At 37.8% G+C, this 22,457-nt stretch overlaps 1 protein-coding gene across 13 annotated transcripts in view; it reads right to left on the reverse strand.

The window, feature by feature from the left end:
• BABAM2 (BRISC and BRCA1 A complex member 2) overlaps positions 1-22,457 on the reverse strand; it is a 474,973-nt gene that overhangs the window by 259,682 nt on the left and 192,834 nt on the right. The gene's annotated exons all lie outside the window — the stretch shown is intronic.

A 22,457-nucleotide genomic window follows, 5' to 3' on the forward strand; every position in this document is an offset into this window, starting at 1 on the left:
GTGTCCGACTCTGTGAGACCCCACAGACGGCAGCCCACCAGGCTCCCCCGTCCCTGGGATTCTCCAGGCAAGAACACTGGAGTGGGTTGCCATTTCTTTCTCCAATGCATGAAAGTGAAAAGTGAAAGTGAAGACACTCAGTCGTGTCCAACTCTTAGCGACCCCATGGACTGCAGCCTACCAGGCTCCTCTGTCCATGGGATTTTCCAGGCAAGAGTACTGGAGTGGGGTGCCATCACCTTCTCCAGTAATAATCTATAATATGTAATTTATAAAATATATACAGCAAATGAGGAAAAAGGCATGAGACAATATGGAAGTACACAGTCTTATTCAAATGAAGTGAAAATAAAGATTTTATTAGACTTAGAGGAATCACAGGCCAAAAGCACTCTATTTGATTAGCTGCCTACAGTAACTGCAGTAACTGAACTACAACAGCAAACGCTGCATATGAACACTGTATTTGAACAGATAAAGTGATTTTCCCTATCTATCAAAAACTGCAGAACACAAAGACTTGTAAACAAATACAAGTGATGGACCTGAGGAAAAAGCTGGGCTGGTAGGTGCATACACACACATACATACATACTAACATACTTTGTTTTTAAGGTAGCTCTAATTTGAAATGGTAATAAGAAAATGCAATGCTTTTTCAAACTTAACCTTACAGTTGGCCCTTGTATCCAAGGGTTCTAGATCCACAGATTCAACCAACTACAAACCAAAAATATTTGGGGGAAAACAATTCTAGAAAGCTCTAAAATGCAAAACTTGAATTTGCCCTGAAGCTAATTTCATAGTGTTTATTTACAATGATTTGCATAGCACTTATATATTGTATTAGGTATTATAAGTAATCTACAGATGACTTAAAGTACACTAAAAGATGTGTACAGGTTATATTTAAATACTGTGCCACTTTATAGCAATATAAAGAATTTGAGCACCCAAGGATTAGGGTAACCTCCCAGGGTCCTGAACAAATCCCCTACAGATTCTGAGAGATGACTGTACTTTCATCCTTTCTTATATAAGTACCAATTTTCCTTGCCTAGAAGGGAATGCCATTATGAACTAAGGAGCCACCGCTTACTATAGAGATGGGGCCCCACAGTTGTACAACTTCCTCACTAATTTGTTAGGAGCCTGCAGGCCAAGTTAACCTGCATTTTTTTTTTTTTTTAAAGAAGAAATAAAAAAAACAGCCCTCTCAGCTTTTTTGGACCAGAGGTGTGGTCCAATCCAGACAATTGTATGTCCCAGAATACTCTGCTAGATTCAAATAGTTTCCATTGTGATCAAGAAAAAAGCTTGCTTGTCAGAACTTGTATTAACTGTACTAGGTGTACTTTGTATTAAAACTGGAAGGAGGCAAAGACAACAGCTGACTTCTTAACTAAGTAGTATAGAAAATCTTCAAAGTTCAACACAGATGTGGTCCTGATGGTCCATGAACTGGGAAAGTCTGTGACTACCTTAGGCATGCCCTATGGGAACTTCTTAAAAAAAAAAAAAAAAAGCCTCCTTTTCCTGGTCTGTAGCAATCTCCCCAGTTCCCAAAGATTTTTGGCAGAAGCATGATCTCAAATAACTATTTAGGTTAAATGTACACTAAGAGTATAAAGTTCACTATTCTCAAGGAGAGTCTACATTTCAAACGAGTTTGAAAATCCAAATTTATCTGAATCAATGGGGTGTCTATGGATGATAAACAAGTGCCATCCACTGGTCCTCATCTGCTTGGATGACCATTCCCTCCAATAAATACTGCACACTGTCAATCTTCCCCTACCTGTACTAAAGCCATGGAGTTTTAAAGACGAGAAAATGTGAAAGTCCAGAGAGAGCAAAATGGGTCTACTGAAGATTTACCAATAGTATAATGACACTCTTAGGAAGGGTTGAGGAAGTCAATATCCTGTTTTATTTACAGACATACACACAAATCTACAAAGCACAAAATTTCACTTCTGCCTCATAAGCATTGGTCCTAGCCCCTTTTCTCAGAAATAAGGCACTCTGTAAATCTGTTGAATAAAGAAATATAAATGATACCAGTAGCATCTGATTTTCGACCAGAGATTAGAGAGAACTTGGTATGGCCCTAAGAGATGCTAAGCTGAACAACCAAAAAGTGTTCTGAACTTAAGGTTCACATTAATAGACAGTAACAAGGGGAGACATCAAAGCACAGCACACCATCAACTTTTCCTAACTGAGTCAAGGGGGAATCTGAAGGTCAAGTGGACATTTCACCCACTTCAAGCATCTTCCTAAATCCGTAACTAGCTCTTTATTAGGACACACTTTTGCAATCCTAAATCTTAGGTAGGAACTGAGTTCAGGGTCAGAGAAGGACTCTGTTGTCATGGCTCCTGTCACAAGAGTAAAGCTGTGGTAACAAATGATTCTTATTTCTTTACATACCACCTCAAACATTTTGAAAAGTAAAACTGACAAAGCGCAGTCTGCTCTCTGCAACATTCAAGATCTGGTCTCTATCAGCTCCACCAGCTTCAGCTCCAACAGAAACACCACATACGCAACTTTCTAGCTTGGAAAGAAAATTCCAAGATTATGCTCTGAATTCATTTGTGGTTTAGTGGGTGGGGGAGTGTTACACTTCTAAGAGAAACCATGGCCAGATAAGAAGCAGCAAAGGGTTATCACCACTGAGTAAAACTAGAGGGGCAGGTGGTCCTCAGATGCAATGAAGATAAAGGGAAGGTGACCGGCATGGCCGCAGGCTCCACAGAGAGCGACATCGGACGCAACACAGGGGGACAGCACCGCCAAGTTTACAGCGGGCGTCAGGGTTGGGAGTGAGCAAAACTGAACATTATAAATCACTGTGTTGCATAAATAAGTTTTCAACATGGTACATTTCCCACAAATTGTCTTCACTGTTCAAGGAAAAGGCAAAAACACCTCTGCTGCTGCTGCTGCTGCTAAGTCACTTCAGTCGTGTCCGACTCTGTGCGACCCCATAGACGGCAGCCTACTAGGCTCCTCTGTCCCTGGGATTCTCCAGGCAAGAATACTGGAGTGGGTTGCCATTTCCTTCTCCAATGCATGAAACACATATAGTTTTACCAAAGAAACTAAACCCAAGCTGTTTTCCCCTTCAAACTACTGCAACATATATGAGAAAATTTTAACTACTTTTCAGGAATTTAATCATTATGTAAATTGATATGAAGAGACTAAGAATTAAAGTCAAAGAAACAGATTTGCATTATAGAAACAAAAATGGGGGGAGGGGTTAGGATTCAGTGCTTTTGGACCAGCCTTTCCCATATGAACTCAATCGTTGGATAACCAAATTGCAGATGAGAGAAAGTATCTCCTTATTCAATTATTCCAGCTAATCCACAGAAAGACAATGATAAAATTAAGCATCACCATTTTGCAACTCCCTATGAATTAATGGATCTAAGCATTAAGTGCCAATGGTTGCTACCATCACAAAAAGAATATTTATGTGCCTTTTGAGAAAAGAACACACCACCACCTATAGTTTTGCCAAAGGAATTAAACCCAGATCTGATTAAGCCTTTTGATTTACCTGCCAATTTGAGGGAAACACATAGGAACATACTTCACAGACAATGAGTCTGCAATCAGCAAACTCTAGACTGTGGGAAACTCTAAATGTAAGTGACCTGTGTTTTTCGGGGGGGGGAAAGATGAAAGGAAAGGAATAAAGGAGGAACCTGTAGCCCCCCCGCCCCCCAAAAAAAGGAAGAAGACTTAAAAGACATCAAAATTTTAAATTAATTAATTTATTTTAATTGGAGGCTAATTGCTTTACAATTTTGTGGTGGTTTTGCCATACATTGACATGAATACAGGTGTCCCCCCATCCTGAACCCCCCTCCCACCTCCCTCCCCACCGCATCCCTCTGGATTGTCCCAGAGCACCAGCTTTGAGTGCCCTGCTTCATGCAACAAACTTGCACCAGTCATCTATTTCACATATGGTAATATACATGTTTCAATGCTCTTCTCTCCTATCGTCACAAAATTGCCTTCTCCCACATGGTCCAAAAGTCTGTTCTTTACATCTGTGTCTCTTTCACTGTCTTGAATATAGGGTCATCACTACCGTCTTTCTAAATTGCATTAATATACTGTATTGGTGTTTCTCTTTCTGACTTACTTCATTCTGAATAATAGGCTCCAGTTTCGTCCACCTCATTAGAACTGACTCAAATGCATTCTTTTTATAGCTGAGCAATATTTCATTTTGTATATGTACCACAACTTTCTTATCCATTCGCCTGCTGATGGACATCTAGGTTGCTTCCATGTTCTAGCTATTGTGAATGTTGCTGCAATGAACACTGGGGTACATGCTGCTAAGTCACTTCAGTCGTGTCCGACTCTGTGTGACCCCATAGACGACAGCCCACCAGGCTCCTCCGTCCCTGGGATTCTCCAGGCAAGAACACTGGAGTGGGTTGCCATTGCCTTCTCCAGTGCATGAAAGTGAAAAGTGAAAGTGAAGTCGCTCAGTCATGTCTGACTCTAGTGACCCCATGGACTGCAGCCTACCAGGCTCCTCCGCCCATGGGATTTTCCAGGCAAGAGTACTGGAGTGGGGTGCCATTGCCTCTCCGGGGGCACATGAAGACACATCAAATTTAAAACAACAGATAGGACACAACTATAGTTGAAGGATGGGGCTTCCTTGGTAGCTCAGCAGGTAAAGAATCCACCTGCAATGCAGGAGATACCAGTTCAATTCCTAGATCAGGAAGATTCCCTGGAGATGGGATGGATTACCCACTCCAGCATTCTTGGGCTTCCCTGGTAACCACCAGACAGTAAAGAATCAACCTGCAATGCAGAAGGGAGACCTGGATTCAATCCCTGAGTAGGAAAGATCCCCTGGAGAAGGGAATGGCTACCCACTCCAGTATTCTGGCCTGGAGAATCCCCATGGACAGAGGAGCCTGGCAGGCTACAGTCCATGGAGTCAAAGAGTCGTATACCATTTAGCGACTTTCACTTTTCACTACATAATTGAAGGCTACACACTTGGTTAATGAAACCATAAAGAATCTCAATGGTTTTTCCTAAAACTCAGAGTAGTGCTTATCCTTGATGTGAGGAAGAAGGCTGTGACTGAGATGAGGCACAGAAATTCGAGGGAGAACTAACAGGTGACATTAGAGAGATGTCACCTGTTAGGGACAGATATTGGAGAAGGACATGGCAACCCACTCCAGTGTTCTTGCTAGAGAATCCCATGAACAGAGGAGCCTGGTGGGCTGCCGTCTATGGGATCGCACAGAGTCAGACACGACTGAAGCGACTTAGCAGCAGAAGCAGCAGGGACAGATATTACTATCTTATAATTAAGGGAACTGAAGCTTAGTGGGTTTGAGCAACTCACCAAGGTAACACAGTAAGCGGTGGCTGTGTAGTTGTAGCTCAGACACAGACTATCTGACTACAGGCTTGAGCTCCAGCGACTTGAGCTCCTGCCCAGGGTTTATCTGTAATTTAGCATCTTTTTTTTAAGGTTTAACTTACAAAAATTAAAGTGCATACACTTGGAGTATAACTTGTACTTGAGAGTAAAGCCCAATGAACTTTACATGTGAAACACTGCTTTCTTCTGATGGTTTTAATATCCATTTAAAGAGAGAAATGCATAATCTCTTTAAGAAAATATGTTGCCAGGGCAAAACCAAGTTGTTAACAATTTAAGATTAACAAGAAAGGTACTTTAGAGACCACAGCAGTAAGTGAGCGTTTCCTGGAACTGGGGATAAGATAGGACGATGCTTCCTATGTGATCTAGTGTTTCAGTTTTCTTTTTTTACTGACCAATTAATACTTCCCCAGGGAATTGTGAAGAAAGCCAAGGTATGGCTTCACTGGAAGTTAGAGATGACAAAGTATTTTCTCTCCACAAAGAGACAGGCATGGGGTATTAGAATAAGGGCTACCATGGACATAAACTTTTAGGTTAGCTAATAAAGGGTTCGGAGAAGGCAATGGCACCCCACTCCAGTACTTCTGCCTAGAAAATCCCATGGACGGAGGATTTTCTGCAGTTCATGGGGTCGCTAGAGTCGGACACGACTGAGCAACTTTACTTTCACTTTTCACTTTCATGCATTGGAGAAGGCAATGGCAACCCACTCCAGTGTTCTTGCCTGGAGAATCTCAGGGACGGGAAGCCTGGTGGGCTGCCGTCTATGGGGTCGTACAGAGTCAGACGTGACTAAAGGGACACAGCAGCAGCAGCAGCAGCAATAAAGGGGTAAGCTTTCACAGCATCTCCAGAGCAGGCATAAAAAGGCAAAACTAATACAATTATGTAAAGTTTAAAAATAAAATAAAATTTAAAAAAATAATAAAATAAAATAAAATAAAATCCCTGATACATAAAAAAAAAAAGACACCAGAAAGATTTGTGCGAATTAAAAATTTTCTTAAAACTATAAAGAAAACTAGAATGAAAAAGTACTTTGATTTCAGTTAGGTTTAATGAAACTATTTGAAACTGTACCTTAAAATAGGTCTAGCTCTTTTGCATATATTCAGTGTAACATCTAGCCTTGGATTTGTTTGTAAATCATAGTAGTAAATATTTGTACTGTTATTTTAAGAATTAGTTTTTATACCAATCACAATAGGAGTAATGATAGTAAGTAACATTCCTAGAGGGCTCTGCGGTAGTCCCTGAACTAACCACTTACAGATATCAACTCATTTACTCTTCAGAGCCACTCTTGGAAGTAGGCTGCAATTCTGTATGTACCAAAGCACACAACTAGTAAGCAACAGACCTGGAACAGAGACTTTCATGGCTCTTGTGTGTTAATTTATGCACTGCTTTGCAGTTACCTGGCAGTTAATCTTCTAGTTGGGCCAATACTGCTCTAAATTAACACTACAATCCCCATGGTAGTGGTACAACCTTAATGGAATTCAGAAGAAACTAAGAGCTCTCTAGAGGGAATAATCTGAGTCCATTCTATTTCAGGGAAGGAAATATTAGAGGTACACTTGATCTCTATGCTTAACTTGCTGTAACTAAATCTTTGACTCATTATCAGACAGGATTTAGCCTATAAACTATAGATTTCTCTATTACAGTGGTTGTTGGCACACAGTAGGTACTCAATATTGAATGAAAGTGAAAACAAATACATGAGTCAACAATCACAAAACTTTGAGACACATTGTATAATCTTCATAGTTCCAAAGAAGTAAACTGATCATCTTTAGTGGCCTACTTCTTTTTAAGTAGTTCAAAAGGCTGAACTGAAAAAAGGGTAAAAAGCAGGATCCTTGGAAAGAAGAGTGGGAAAGAAAAAGACCAATGCAAGGAGTATGTAGCCAAGAGAACCGATAGAGAGGATAATACGTGATGATTCAGGTTTTCTCACTAATGCCTAAATATATATGGATATTTGTCTTTTATTTTCAGTTTGCTAGGAGTCACTACTATCCTGAAAGGTGAAACTATAAGGAAGATGTACCACTTCATCACCTTCATGTATTACCAGGGGAAGGGGGAGGGATAGATCGGGAGTTTGAGATTGACAGGTACACATTGCTTACCAGGGGAAGGGGGAGGGATAGATCAGGAGTTTGAGATTGACAGGTACACATTGCTTACCAGGGGAAGGGGGAGGGATAGATCGGGAGTTTGAGATTGACAGGTACACATTGCTGTATTTTAAACAGATAAACAACAAGGACCTACTGTATGGTACAGGAAACCCTGCTTAATACTCTCAAATAACCTAAGAAAAGAATTTGAAAAAGAATAGATACATGTATATGTATATAAATCACTCTGCTGTACACCTAACACAACACTGTTAATCAACTATACTTCAATATTCGATTTAAAAAAAAATTTTTTTAAGTCCTCTGAACTAAAAGTAAAGAAAAAAATCAGAGCAGAATTTTTTTTAATTCATGCATTCTTTTTTTATTTTTTTGGTTTTTATCAACCCAGTTATTTTGGGTTGCTATTCACTAAAAGCTATAAGAATGTCAGTGTAGAGGCCATATGTTGAAAGTCAACAGGATTCTTTTTCTTCTAGCATTCTCTCTTTTATTGGCAGGTTTTCCTAGTAAGATCTGTCATCTGGAAGAGCTCATTCTGCACAGTTGATGATTTTCCATAGGTTATGTTTTCAGGCTGAATCATAATCTTTTGTAGCCATAATCTGCTGAAATTCTCATCACATTCATAGAATATTTAAAACATTTCATTTTTTTTCAAACTGTAATATATGAGTTTTCCCCATCTTCACAATTAAACCAATATCAAAATGTCTTGGCAGAATTAATTATAGGGTGGGAAGGGTAATTAAATTTTAGAGCTTAAAACCCCAAATCTACTACAGAGTTGTAAACTTAGAATTTTATGTACTCTTAACAAAGGTTGTCTGCATCAGCCAAGCAAGTTCACAGATGTTACATTGCGTGACTTGATTCTGATTTACAGTTAAGATTGTTAGAACTTGTATTGCACCCTTGTTACACATGTACATTGTAAATATTGCATAAGAAGACTGGAATGCAATAGCCATAAAAATAATTGCAGGCTATTACATAATCAGGAGTCTGTTTCTATCCTTTATTAGACTAGTCTCATCATACCAAGTAAAATATATATACCAAATAAAAATAGAATGAGTTCTAGAATTATATATCCTTTTCCATGTTTTCTTCAGATTTAAGATTTTAATTGCTATAATGTGGATCATAATTTTTTTTTAAAAATCAGCAGAAAAAGCAGAGTTTGCTAAAATAATAAAAGAAATCATCTACACTGTCATGTTGTCATTCTACAGATACTGTATCGGTTCAGTTCAGTCGCTCAGTTGTGTCTGACTCTTTGCGACCCTGTGAATGACAGCACGCCAGGCCTCCCTGTCCATCACCAAGTCCCAAAGTTTACCCAAACTCATGTCCATTGAGTCAGTGATGCCATCCAACCATCTCATCCTCTGTTGTTCCCTTCTCTTCCCGCCTTCAATCTTTCCCAGCATCAGGGTCTTTTCCAATAAGTCAACTCTTCACATGAGGTGGCCAAAGTATTGGAGTTTCAGCTTCAACATCAGTCCTTCCAATGAAAACCCAGGACTGATCTCCTTTAGAGTGGACTGGTTGGATATCCTTGCAGTCCAAGGGACTCTCAAGAGTCTTCTCCAACACCACAGTTCAAAAGCATCAATTCTTCGGCACTCAGTTTTCTTTATAGTCTAACGCTCACATCTATACATGACCACTGGAAAAACCATAGCCTTGACTAGATGGACCTTTGTTGACAAAATAACGTCTCTGCTTTTTAATATGCTGTCTAGGTTGGTCATAACTTTCCTTCCAAGGAGTAAGCATCTTTTAATTTCATGGCTGCAATCACCACTTCCAGTGATTTTGGAGCCCAAAAAAATAAAGTCTGACACTGTTTCCACTGTTTCCCCATCTATTTCCCATGAAGTGATGGGACCAGATGCCATGATCTTAGTTTTCTGAATGTTGAGCTTTAAGCCAACTTTTTCACTCTCCACTTTCACTTTCATCAAGAGGCTCTTTAGTTCTCCTTCACTTTCTGCCATAAGGGTGGTGTCATCTGCATATCTGAGGTGATTGATATTTCTCCCGGGAATCTTGATTCCAGCTTGGGCTTCCTCCAGCCCAGCTTTTCTCATGATGTACTCTGCATATAAGTTAAATAAGCAGGGTGACAACATACAGCCTTGATGTACTCCTTTTCCTATTTGGAACCAATCTGTTGTTCCATGTCCAGTTCTAACTGTTGCTTCCTGACCTGCATATAGGTTTCGCAAGAGGCAGGTCAGGTGGTCTGGTATTCCCATCTCTTTCAGAATTTTCGACAGCTTATTGTGATCCACACAGTCAAAGGCTTTGGCATAGTCAATAAAGCAGAAATAGATGTTTTTCTGGAACTCTCTTGCTTTTTCAATGATCCAGCGGATGTTGGCAATTTGATCTCTGGTTCCTCTGCCTTTTCTAAAACCAGCTTGAACATCTGGAAGTTCACAGTTCACATTCTGCTGAAGCCTGGCTTGGAGAATTTTGAGCATTACTTTACTAGCATGTGAGATATACACAAACACATATTTTTTTTAAAGCAAATTCTTCCTGAGTATATACTGTGTTCAGGAGAGTATCCTAAAATGCAGGGAAATATAAAGAGAATACTAATTCTGCCATAAAGAGCTTAAGCTCACAAACATGATCCTTTCCTTTCTATGTACCACTACTACTGTATCATGTCACGTCTAGACATTTGCTGTCTCCTCTAACCTACACTTCTGGCTTCCATGTGCCATCTCCAATAAATCTTTTAAAAAATATATGTATTTATTTATTTGGCTGTGCCAGGTCTAAGTTGCAGCAAGGGGGATCTTTAGCTGCAGCATGCAAACTCTTAGTAGCGGCATGTGGGATCTAGTTCCCTGACCAGGGATTGAACCTCAGAGCCCCTGCATCAGGGGTGCCAAGTCTTAGCTACTGGACTACCAGAAAGTCCTCTATTTGTGGGCTGGACTTAAGCCACTTCTATCTAAGTGAATGAGGGAGACACTGTGAGACTTTAGACACTGGGTCTGAAGCTTCCTTCTTACTCTCTCAGAGTGCTTGCCCTGGAGGAAGGCTCGTGCCATGTTGTGAGAACACTCAAGCAGCCTATGGAGAAGTCCGTCTAAATGAGGAATTACATTCTCCTGCCAATAGTCCTGTGAGTGAGCCATCTTGGAAGTGGATGCTCCAGGTAGAGATAAACCTTCAAATGACTACATCACTGCCAACATCCTGACAGTCACCATATGAAAGACTCTGAGCTGGAAACTCACAGCTAAGTCACTCCCAAATTCCTAACCCAGGGCAACTATGACATAGTGAATGTTCACTGTTTTGAGGCATTAAGTTTTGGAATAATTTATTATGCAATAGTAAATAACTGCTATACTACCTATGGGATAAATGTCTACCAGGAATAATGACTTCAGATAAAAATATAAATCTTTATGACAATATTCCCAAACAGTATATCAAAGAATAAATAGCCTCTTAACCTGTGGTATCAGTGATACAATTAGAAAGCACAGTGAGGACACAGATCATATTTATTAAGGTTTCCCCCATACACATACTCAGTATCAAGTATAGAGCCTAATACAGTAACAATTCAGTAATATTTGTTGAATGGATGGACCCCTTTCTGAGGATGGCTCTGAAGCAGATTTTCTTACAATATAATAGATTTTACAGCCCTGAGTTTCTTAGCAAAAGACAAGACTAGCCATGACAAATGGAGTTAGAATACAATTCCTTAAAACCCTCTACATTCAATATTTTTGGGTTTCTTTTTTTTTAACCCTTCTTATTAAAGAATACAACTACAAGTACAGAAACTGACACACAAAAATATCTATAGCTTAGTGAATTACTAAAAGACAAACACCCTCAAAAGAACCTCCCAGGTCAAAAAATAGAACTTTGTCAGCTATCCCAAGAGCCCCTCCAAACAGAGCATGTGTGCAGATATAGTTTCCTTACATCCCATATCTAAGCAAGGAAAGAACCAGACTATGCTTAGAAAAGAAAGAGGAGATTAAAGGAGAATCAGATCCAAGGGGTGATCTCGTCATGGCCAGGATCTCATGAGCAGAGTTCCCACAGCATTAAGACCTGGCTGCCAACTGTAAAACCTGTGGGTGAGAAGCAAGAGCTGTGTGACAGGATCATGAATGGGAAGCCCCTTAATGTCAATCTATTATCTTTTCTTCCTTAAAATTTTAATACATAGCATAAAAGAGGCATGGATGGAATTCCTGAATGAGATGTAACAGTGGTAGCAGGTTAAGACCTCACATTGTAAATCAGACAGCACTCTTGCTTTGTAGATTTTAATTTTAGGGAGCTTTATGCCACATTATTCACTAAAATTAAACTGCTTTGAACTGTTGTGTTATTGTCTAATAATGAAACAGCTGATAGTGTGCTAAGAAGGTAAATAAGTTGAATTTCAGGTATAAATTTTTTTTTTACTGAGATTATGGATTGCCTGAATGTTCTAGCATAAAATCTCAGCTCTGTGCCTGTTAATCCTCTGCATATAGGATTATGACAAATTTCCTAAAAGAGATCAACTGTCAACTAAACAGTAGAGTATTGTAATCATTCAAAATGACTGAAAAACTGAAAAAGAATAGCCTCATGTTGATTTCCAATTTTTTTGCAACATCAGTTATGGAACCTAGAAAAGACTGAATCATTCTGAAATTACTGTGGGAACTTGCTTAACTATATTCAGGGTGGAAAACAGATGTTACGCAGCCTTAACAGGGCTCGTAAGTTTTGCTCTTTAATGACGTAATTGTTTAGAGGTACTAATAAAGTTTCCTGGACAGGCTATAATAGATTTCAAATGAAACAAGGCTAGGTGACTCTACCAGTCTACAAAGCAGGACACATGTGACTACAGGATACGCAAGACTGAAGCAGGTTCCATTCATGGCCAAATGACTTGCTGAAGTAACTTTTTAGAGAGGGGTAGAGGTGGAATGTATTTGCCCCAAAAAGTTCCTGTCAAAAATAGAAGTATTTTCATAATTCTACTATATCAGAGGCTAGACAGACCTATGTTGATCTACAAACGTGTAACAATAAAGTTCCTCCCCTTTGTGCCAAGAAACAGGCCTGCTCTACCACTAGCTTGCACGACAATCTCTCATGGTGGAAAGAGCCTGGGTTTTCAAGTGAGACCAACCTGAACGGAAACCCTGTGCTCTGCCACATATAGATAAGGTAACCTGCATAACCCAGTTAACTTCTCTCAGCTTTTATATCAAATTATTTGTTGTTAGGGGAAAAAAAGTGAAAGTGCTATAATTGATTTTTATATATTGATCCTGTATCTTGCAACATGACAAAATTCATGTATTAGTTCTAGAAACATTTTTGTAGATTCCTTAGGTTTTTCTACATAATAATCATATCCTCTGTGCATGAAAACAGTTGCTTCTTCCTTTCTACTCTGTGTGCCTTTTATTCCTTTTTCTTGCCTTATTGCACTGGCTAGAAACTCCAGTAATGAACAGTACTGGTGAAAGTAAACATCCTTGCCTTGCTATTAACCTTAGAGGAAAAACAGTGGTCTTTTCCACCATTAAGTATAATATTAACTATAGACTTTTCAGAGATACAAGTTACCAGGTGAGGAAGTCCCTTTTTAGTCCTGGGTTTTTATTTAGAGATTTTTAATCAGGAACGGATGTTTGGTTCTGCCAAATGTTCTTTCTGTGCCTAGTAAGATGATCATACAGTCTTTCTTTTTTTGTTTGGTAATACGGTGAATCATATTGTTGGTTTTTTAAACATGCAGCCTATCTTGCACCCCTGGGATAAACTCCACTTGGTCATGATATATGTTACCTTTTTTTATATATTACTGTATTGAATTTCAATACAATACAAAATTTTATTTTGAATTTTGCATCTATATTCACGAAAGACATTCATTTGTATTTTTCTTTTCTTGTAATATCTTCATTTGATAATGGTAATGATCAGGTAATGATATCCTCACAAAACCAGTCAGAAAGTATTCTCTCTTTTCCAATTTTCCAAAAGAATATGTAGAATTCATGTATTATTTTTCCTTAAATAGTCGATAAACCTTACCAGTGAAGGCATCATGTGCCTATAGTTTCCTTTACAGGAAGGTATTTAACCATTTAACTATAACAGACATAAGACTATTCAAGTTAGCCATTTCTTCTTGAATGTGTTTTGGTAAACACTGAAAAATTTTTTAAATACAAGAACACATAAGCCAACACGTCACTGCCCATCAGAGTGATGATGACATGTTACCACACCATGTAGCCTCTAGAAAACTTCACTACTCAATCTTGAGGTAAATAAATTCTTAATTTTATTTTGAATATAGTTTTTACTTCATGGACCCTCTAAAATGGTCTTGGTGACACCAGGAGTCTGGGGACCACACTTTTGCTGAGTACTAGGCTATGCAACAGAGGCTAAGAATACCATCACCATTAATATTCCAGGATTTTATGTTAAAGACTATTTTCATGAAATAGCCACAAACTGAACAGATATTCAAAGCAGTATAGACTACTTTTCCAGAGTTAGCACAAAGTTTGAAAAACCTAAATTATTGTCCATCCTACTTCAAGGGAGCCAAAGCTTTTTATAAGCACCCTTGGAACAAAGAATGACACCAACATTGTTTCTGGGAGTCACCCATTTCAACAATATGGTTATCATGTAAAAAAAAAAAAAAAAAAAAAAGCTGCAGTAAATGGATTCAAGAAAGGAATGGGATCTTCAGAAAAATAGTAGAAAGAGGGCAAATATCACAGTGACATTATTTTGTAATGAAACTAAGATCAAAATATAAGTGTGCTGTTAAAATTTGTTTTAAAATATTTTATAAAAGAAAAAAACAAAATCCCTCTCCACCAGTTCTGTATTAGATGCCATCCTAATCAAGGGCTGAAGCTTCCTTTTGCTACTCCAAATCTTGGTGGTGCGTTTATAAAGAAAAAAAGGAGACTGGAACATTGTCTAACAGTGAATACAACACCCAGCTCAGCAAAAAAGAACAAAACTGAACACCCCCAAGGATACTTAAGAGATTGCTGTGTCTCAGGATAAGGGAGGCAAGGGCAGCCAGGGTCCTAGAAGACAAGGTATGAGCCAGAAGAGTACTTCTCAAAATATCTACGATAAAGGAGACGCTACTGTTTGTTTGTTTTTTTCTAATCCTTCACAGATTGATGGCTTCATAAAATACATTAAAAATGAGTTATTATAAAGAGAAAAAAATTTAAACATCAAAATGCAAACCCAATATTTTTATCATTACAGTCAACAGACATATGATTATTCTGTCAAATTGCTTTAAATGCTTCTAAAGACTATCAATTCTGTACTTATTTCTTCATGAGTAAAAACATATACTTTGGATAGGACTGACTAGAAGGTTCTGACTATACCGTTTCCTCTCCTTCACTTTCTCAGGTTGATCATTGAGTTAGGTGAGTAAGCACATCACCTGCTGCTGCTAAGTCACTTCAGTCGTGTCCGACTCCGTGCGACCCCAGAGACGGCAGCCCACCAGGCTCCCCCGTCCCTGGGATTCTCCAGGCAAGAACACTGGAGTGGGTAAGCACACCACCTACATGTATGAAAACTTCATCGAGTCTGAAACATGGTCACCTTGAGCCTTAATATTCAGTTCTACATTCCTTGAACCCTGCCTACCTGCCTCATTTCCCTCTTCCTTCTCCCCAGTCATTTTATATACTGTTTTTTTGGCAGATTTCTCTTCCTGAATACAATCCCAATCATAGTACTACTTAAAACAGTCACTAAACTCCATGGTTGAATATTTAAGACTCTATCTATATCATTCCCTTGCTTCCCTGGTGGCTCAGAGGTTAAAGCGTCTGCCCGCAATGCGGGAGACCTGGGTTTGATCCCTGGGTCGGGAAGATCCCCTGGAGAAGGAAATGGCAACCCACTCCAGTATTCTTGCCTGGAGAATCCCATGGACGGAGGAGCCTGGTGGGCTACAGTCCACAGTGTCGCAAAGAGTCAGACACAACTGAGCAACTTCACTTTCACTTCTTTCACTTTCTATATCATTATGTATGTTTAAATGCCTTTCCTTTCTTATTTCTCACTAGTCTGTACACATGTTCTGTCATTTAAGCAAACTAAACTGTTCCACTATTCTCCAAATGTTCTTTCCTTGCCACCTAAAACCACGCTCATACTTTATCAAAACAAGTCTTTTAGGCCCATCTCAAATATCACCTCCTTTATAAAGGTCTTTTCTACCTAGATGTAATCTCTCACCAATCCACTAAAGAACTTTGTACTTCTCTTATGGTACTTAATTTATTATGACTTACATTACTATTGTCTATGCAATCATCCTACACACCAAACTAGATTTTACTTTTATTTGAATTGTACGTCCGCTGATTGATGAAAACACATTAACAGTAACAGATGACAGTGATAAACTGACACTACCCCTGTCAAGTGCCGGGCAGTAACTTTATGATGTGAGTAGGGGAAATGTCACCATTGAGAAAACAGCTCCAAAAAAAAAAAAAACGGTCAACCTGTAATGATCATATCTTATAATTCTTGTTACCCTCACTGAACTATCTGGTTTCAATCCACACTTTCCTTTCTGAATTACAGGTGGCAATACTTCCCCCATAAACGAACTGGGGGGGAAAAAAGGAATCAATATTACGGGATTCATCTATACTTTGCCTTAAAAAACCAACTACATAAAACAGGATTAGTAAAATAAGAAGGTTTAATTTTTCTTCACAAGCTCAATAAATACTAATTAATGGTGATGATCAGAGTTCTAATGAACATTGCCCTGATCAATCCTATCTGAAGCTTTGTGCATATTTCTGGGCACCACAGTTTAAGAGAGATGCCAGCAATCTGGAATACCTACTGAAGACAAGCACAAGGATAGAGAAGGATTTACAGACTTATGACATATAAGCACAAAGGACAAAAGATGCCTAGCCTACAAAAGAACAGAATCTCTGGCTGTTTGAATATAAGTGCTTCTGCTATAAAGTGAAAAACTGCATTCCTTTAAAAAACTGCACTCTGATAAATCACACATTAAAAATAAGAGGCTTATGAGAAAACTATGGCAAGTCTAGACTTTACCTTACAGTTGCCTGTACAACTCTGTAACTATAGCATTAACAAAAACCAAAGTATATCCAGTGAAACTACTAATATACCTAAAATGACATGCTCTAGTTGTAATAAACAAAGAACTATTATACTAAGTATAGGACTTTTAAAAAGCTGAAGATAACTTAATGAAAGGGGTGACAAGGAAAGCCTGAAACAGCTGAGTTACAGGAAAGCGTAGAGGGACATGATCATTAGAAGTTACAGCGGAGAAGCAGGTTTTGGACAAAATGTAATGATGCCAGAGAGAAAGAGCTCTGGCTTATTGTCTTATGTTTGTTTCTTTTCCACAAAGATGGGAAGAGGCTATGCAGTAAATACTTAAAAACAGAATGTACAGCAAAACTGAGCCAAGTGGAAGGAATGAAGTGAATGGACATTGTGTGCCACAAGAACCCTTCACAGCTTGCTAAATTCATCTGCACTAGTGAACTTTCATTCAGCTGTTATTTGGTGGCCAACCTAATAACTATAAACCATGGCAACTTTTGCCTTATACTGATATACTTCCACTATTTATCAATCATGTATGAACTAATTCATGATACTAAAGCATTGTATGAAATAGAATACACTCTACTTGAAGAACTAACAAGATATATGGGGACAAGGCAACAAAGCTAGTCAACTAATAGTGATCTGAGACACAGCTCCACTATAAAATTATAATTTAGAGGAAAAAACAAAAGCATACCATAAAAAAATAAGAGCAAAAGAAAACAGTAAAACAATAAAACAAAACCAAAAGGAGAAATTTCACAGAAGCTGCCTGTGACTATTCTTCATTTTCTGTAGGGAAAAATACTATGTTCAGATTACCATAAATTATATACAAAAATTTGAGGCAAGTGAAAATTTGGGTTTGGCAAGTGAAAATTTGGGTTTTGAATTCTAGATGGGGGGAAAACAGGACAGAAGAAAAAAGAAGCAGTAACTATAACTCTATCTTAATTTCAATGAAGTGCTTACTTTCTTCCTAGAACACAACAAGTTCAATACTTTGAAATATAAATTAATGACTAAATGAAATCAAAACCATTTCTATTCTGCACTTACTCCAAGCTCAGAAGTGTATTAAGTACTACCATCTTCATCATCTCACTGATATTCCCAACAACCCAATATGGTATGCAATAGCCTGACCACATTTTAACAGTTAGGGGAACTAAGACTTGGAAGAGAACTTAGTAAATTATATGCTGCTAACAGACTGTTTAAATATAAGAGAGAAGGTGGAATAAAGGAAGGAAGAAAATAAGGAAGGAAAGGAAGAGAGGAAGAAGAAAAGAGGGAGGGAGACTACAACCAAGCTCAAGGTACTAGTTAAATAAAAACAAACAGACCACAGTATTAAAAAACAACTTGAACTCTGTGAACCAAATCTTTTTTTTCTCATCTTTCTACGAAGATACTGTGAAGCAATATTTCTCCCACTTTCCATCCTATAATTTAGGAAAGGGGACTGGCAAACAACTGCCCACAGTCTAAAGCCAATCTAATGTCTGGTTTCTTGTAAATAAAGTTTTATTGGGACCCAGACATAATCATTCATTTAGCTACTGTCATAGCTGCTTTCACGCTGTGACAACAGAGTTAAGTAGTGGTGATGGAGACCACATGACCTGCAAGCCTAAAATTTTACTATCGTGCCCTCTAGTGCAGACATCTAGAGCCCCTGATCTAGAGTATGCTTTCCTCTAAGCCCGGATTCTCTACAGAAGGGAGGTGGGACAAGGACAATGAACTAAAAGCAGTCATTTGTCTCCTACTTAATGAAGGAATAAAGGGAAATATCCTGCAGGCTATTTCTAGACCATCTCACTACTTTCCACATGATTAAGTCTCAAATGCAAATTTGGCTCAATTTTAGCAATGATAAATCAGAATTATTACTGGAATAAACAGCACCCTACTTTTATGGCACTTTCTTCCAGGTACACATTCCTGCTTTTATAAAGGTATGCCTACTCCTATTTGATTAGACAGAAACTATTTCCTTTCAGATAAGATGAGGGTTTCCTGGGAATTTTTTATGGTCTTTCAAGCACCAGACAACTGTTTTAAGACCAGATTTCACAGCAGTGAATTAAAGCAGTCTTTATTTATAAAAGCTGCTTATTAAGTGTGACTTTATTGGATCCAAAAAATTTCATAAACTAAAAAGTTTCAAACTTTGAAGCATCATCTAATGAATGGTTCAGAGAAAAAAATTTTATAAGGATAAAATTTATTTTCACTAAATAAAAATTCATTGAATTTATATTCATTTACCAGGATCAGGGGGGTTTTTAATATTTGGTATCTTATGCTTTCTGAGAAACAACTTCAATCAATATATTATATATCACCCTAACAAGCTTGCTATATTTTTAAAAAGAAACTATTTGGAGGAAGTTATCAGTTTCCTTCCTAGCAAATATGTAAAATTAAATGGACTTTCAAACAATTCTGCATAATAAAGGACAAAGCAAGTATTCATCCAAAGGAAAAAAAAATCCAGGGAGATTAATCAGCCTAATCCTTTTTCTGGCTGCACAGAATGCAAAACCCTCCCCTCTTCCTAAGGGAAGGTAAGAAGAGTGAGGAATTTTAAATCCGCAAATTTACTAACATTCAGTCTTCCGATGACAAGTCACAAAATGTGACTATCATACACAAACTTTTTAAATGATCATGCTATTATCTCTTTCCCCCTACTATATAAAAGAATGATAGCATCCCACTCTTACCACCTTTATTCAACACAGTACTGGAAGTCCTAGTCATAGCAATCAGCTAAGAAAAAGAAATAAAAGGAATCCAAATTGGGAAGAAGTAAAATTGTCACTGTTTGCAGATGACATGATAATATACGTAGAAAATCCTAAAGATTCCAGAAAAAGACTACTAGAGCTCATCAATGAATTCACTAAAGATGCAGAACACAAAATTCATATACAGAAATCCATTGCATATCTACACACTAACAAAGAACTACCAGAAAAAGAAATCAAGAAAACAATTGCATTTATAATCACATCCATAAAAATAAGATAACGTGGTATAAACTTACCTAAGGAAGTAAAACACCTTTATTCAGAAAACTATAAGTCACTGATGAAAGACATTGAAGATGACACAACAGATGGAAAGATATAAAATGTTCATACACTGGAAGAATTAATATCATTAATTCTTGATCATACAACACAAGGCAACCTACAGATTCACTACAACCCCCATCAAAATATCAATGGCATTTTCCCACAGAACTAGAACAAAGAATTCTAAAATTTGTATGAAAACACAAAAGACCCCAAATAGCCAAAAGAATCTTGAGAAAGAGGGACAAAGCTGGAGGGATCACATGCCCTGACTTCAGACTATACTACAAATCTACAGTAATCAAAATAGTATGGTACTGACATAAAAACAGACATATAGATCAATGGAACAGAACAAAGTCCAGAAATAAACCCACATACTTACAGTCAATTAATCTATGACAAAGGAGACAAGAATATACAATGAAGAAAAGACAGTCTCTTTAATAAACTGTGCTTGGAAAATTGGACTGCTACTGCTGCTGCTAAGTCACTTCAGTAGTGTCCAACTCTGTGCGACCCCATAGATGGCAGCCCACCAGGCTCCCCCGTCCCTGGGATTCTCCAGGCAAGAACACTGGAGTGGGTTGCCATTTCCTTCTCCAATGCATGAAAGTGGAAAGTGAAAGTGAAGTCGCTCAGTCATGTCTGACTCTTAGCGACCCCATGGACTGCAGCCTAGCAGGCTCCTCCATCCATGGGATTTTCCAGGCAAGAGTACTGGAGTGGGATGCCATTGCCTTCTCCCGGAAAATTGGACAGCTACTTGTAAAAGAATGAAATATGAACATTTTCTCACATCATATACAAAAATAAACTCAAAATGAAGTGAAGACCTAAATGTAAGCTCTGAAATCATAAAACTCCTACAAGAAAACATAGGCAGAACACTCTTTGACATAAATCACAGCAATATTTTTTGGATCTGTCTCCTAAGGCAAAGAAAACAAAAGGAAAAATAAATCAACAGGACCTAATTCAACTTAAGGCTTATGTAGAGCAAAGGAAACCATCGACAAAATGAAAAGGCCATTGACTAAATGGGAGAAAATATTTTCAAATGATATAACCAATAAGGGGTTAATATCCAAAATATACAAACAGCTCATATAACCCAATAAAAAAAAAAACCCATATAAATAGCTCATACAACTCAATAAAAAAATCAAATAAAAAAGACCTAAATAGAAGGGGCAGAAGATCTAAATAGACATTTCTCCAAAGAACACATACAGATGGTCAACAGGTACATGACAAGATGCTCAACACTGCTAACTATTAGAGAAATATAAGTCAAAACTAAAATAATATATAACCTCACAACAATCAGAATGGCCATCGTCAAAAAGTCTACAAATAATAAATGCTGGCGAGGGTATGGCAAAAAATGAACCTGCCTACACTGATATTTTTTGTCCTGTTGTTTTACTCTCTTTGCAGGAACTAAAAGATCCAGAAAGATATTAGTGTTGCAAGGTAGGTGTTTTACTTAGAGTAGAAAAAGTACTTCATTGTACTTTGGGAGAGGAAAAAAAAAACCACTTTCCAATTTTGCCAAATAGGTTCTACCTTTTTCCTATCTGACTGGCAAGGAAAGTAAGGGCATAACAATCGGAAGATAGAATTCTTAGAACAGAAAATACAGAAATTTGATTTTGAAGAGGGAAAAAAATTACAGAGATTATGATCCAAGAAGTGGGTTTTTTTTTCCTTTGACCTTCAAGAACATGAGCAGAGGCAACACTAAGTTCAAATAAACAGGATAACCATTCAAACTGATAAGGCCCAAAAGATCAAAACAAAGACACTGTAACTATAAACTAAGGATTAAAGTGACTATGTGAATAATAATCCTCTCATATACTATTAAATTTTGTTTTAAATGAGCAGAAATAGAGTTTTAACTGGACATATGGAAGTCAGTGAGTCTGTTATGTAAGAGTCTCCAAGGAGACTTTGTTATTCTAATAGAGCACAGTAACTGTTGAAACCAAATTAATTATGCTTGGTAATTACAGGTCTAATATGTATATTTTCCACAACAGGAGTATTGAGAAACTAATATAAATTGCTAACTTTCATTCTCACTTGGATTTCACAACTCGTGGATACAGAGTGGGAAAACAGTCAACTAGAAATAAAAAATGAAAATTTAATGAGGCACAAAAATCCCATGTTTTACTTAGGGGGGAAAAACTAATAAATCCCATGGGTAGAATGCTAAAAAAAAAAAAGTCCTAATTTTTCCTATGGTCTACAGTTTATATTCTATCAGACTATACTTTAATTCCAATCACTATCAGGAATAATCTCATGTTATTTATGACTACAATAATACACAGGAATACTTGCACAAGGATTTTGTCTTCTCTCTAGACTGTAATAAATATGATTAACTTTCTGAATAACATCAAATTTGGAAGGCAGAAATTTTTCTTACATTACAGCAAAGCTATATCACCACAGGCTAAACATGGCTGAGGTGATACCCAAAACCACATCCACGATAAACTTAGGCCCCTGTCTCAAGAGTTCCTGTTCGGAACCTGCCATTTCACTGGTCCATTTAGTTTCTTTCACCTGACTTCCCTGGTG

Source organism: Bubalus bubalis, chromosome 12 (assembly GCF_019923935.1).
Source record: "Bubalus bubalis isolate 160015118507 breed Murrah chromosome 12, NDDB_SH_1, whole genome shotgun sequence".
Lineage (NCBI taxonomy): Eukaryota > Metazoa > Chordata > Mammalia > Artiodactyla > Bovidae > Bubalus > Bubalus bubalis.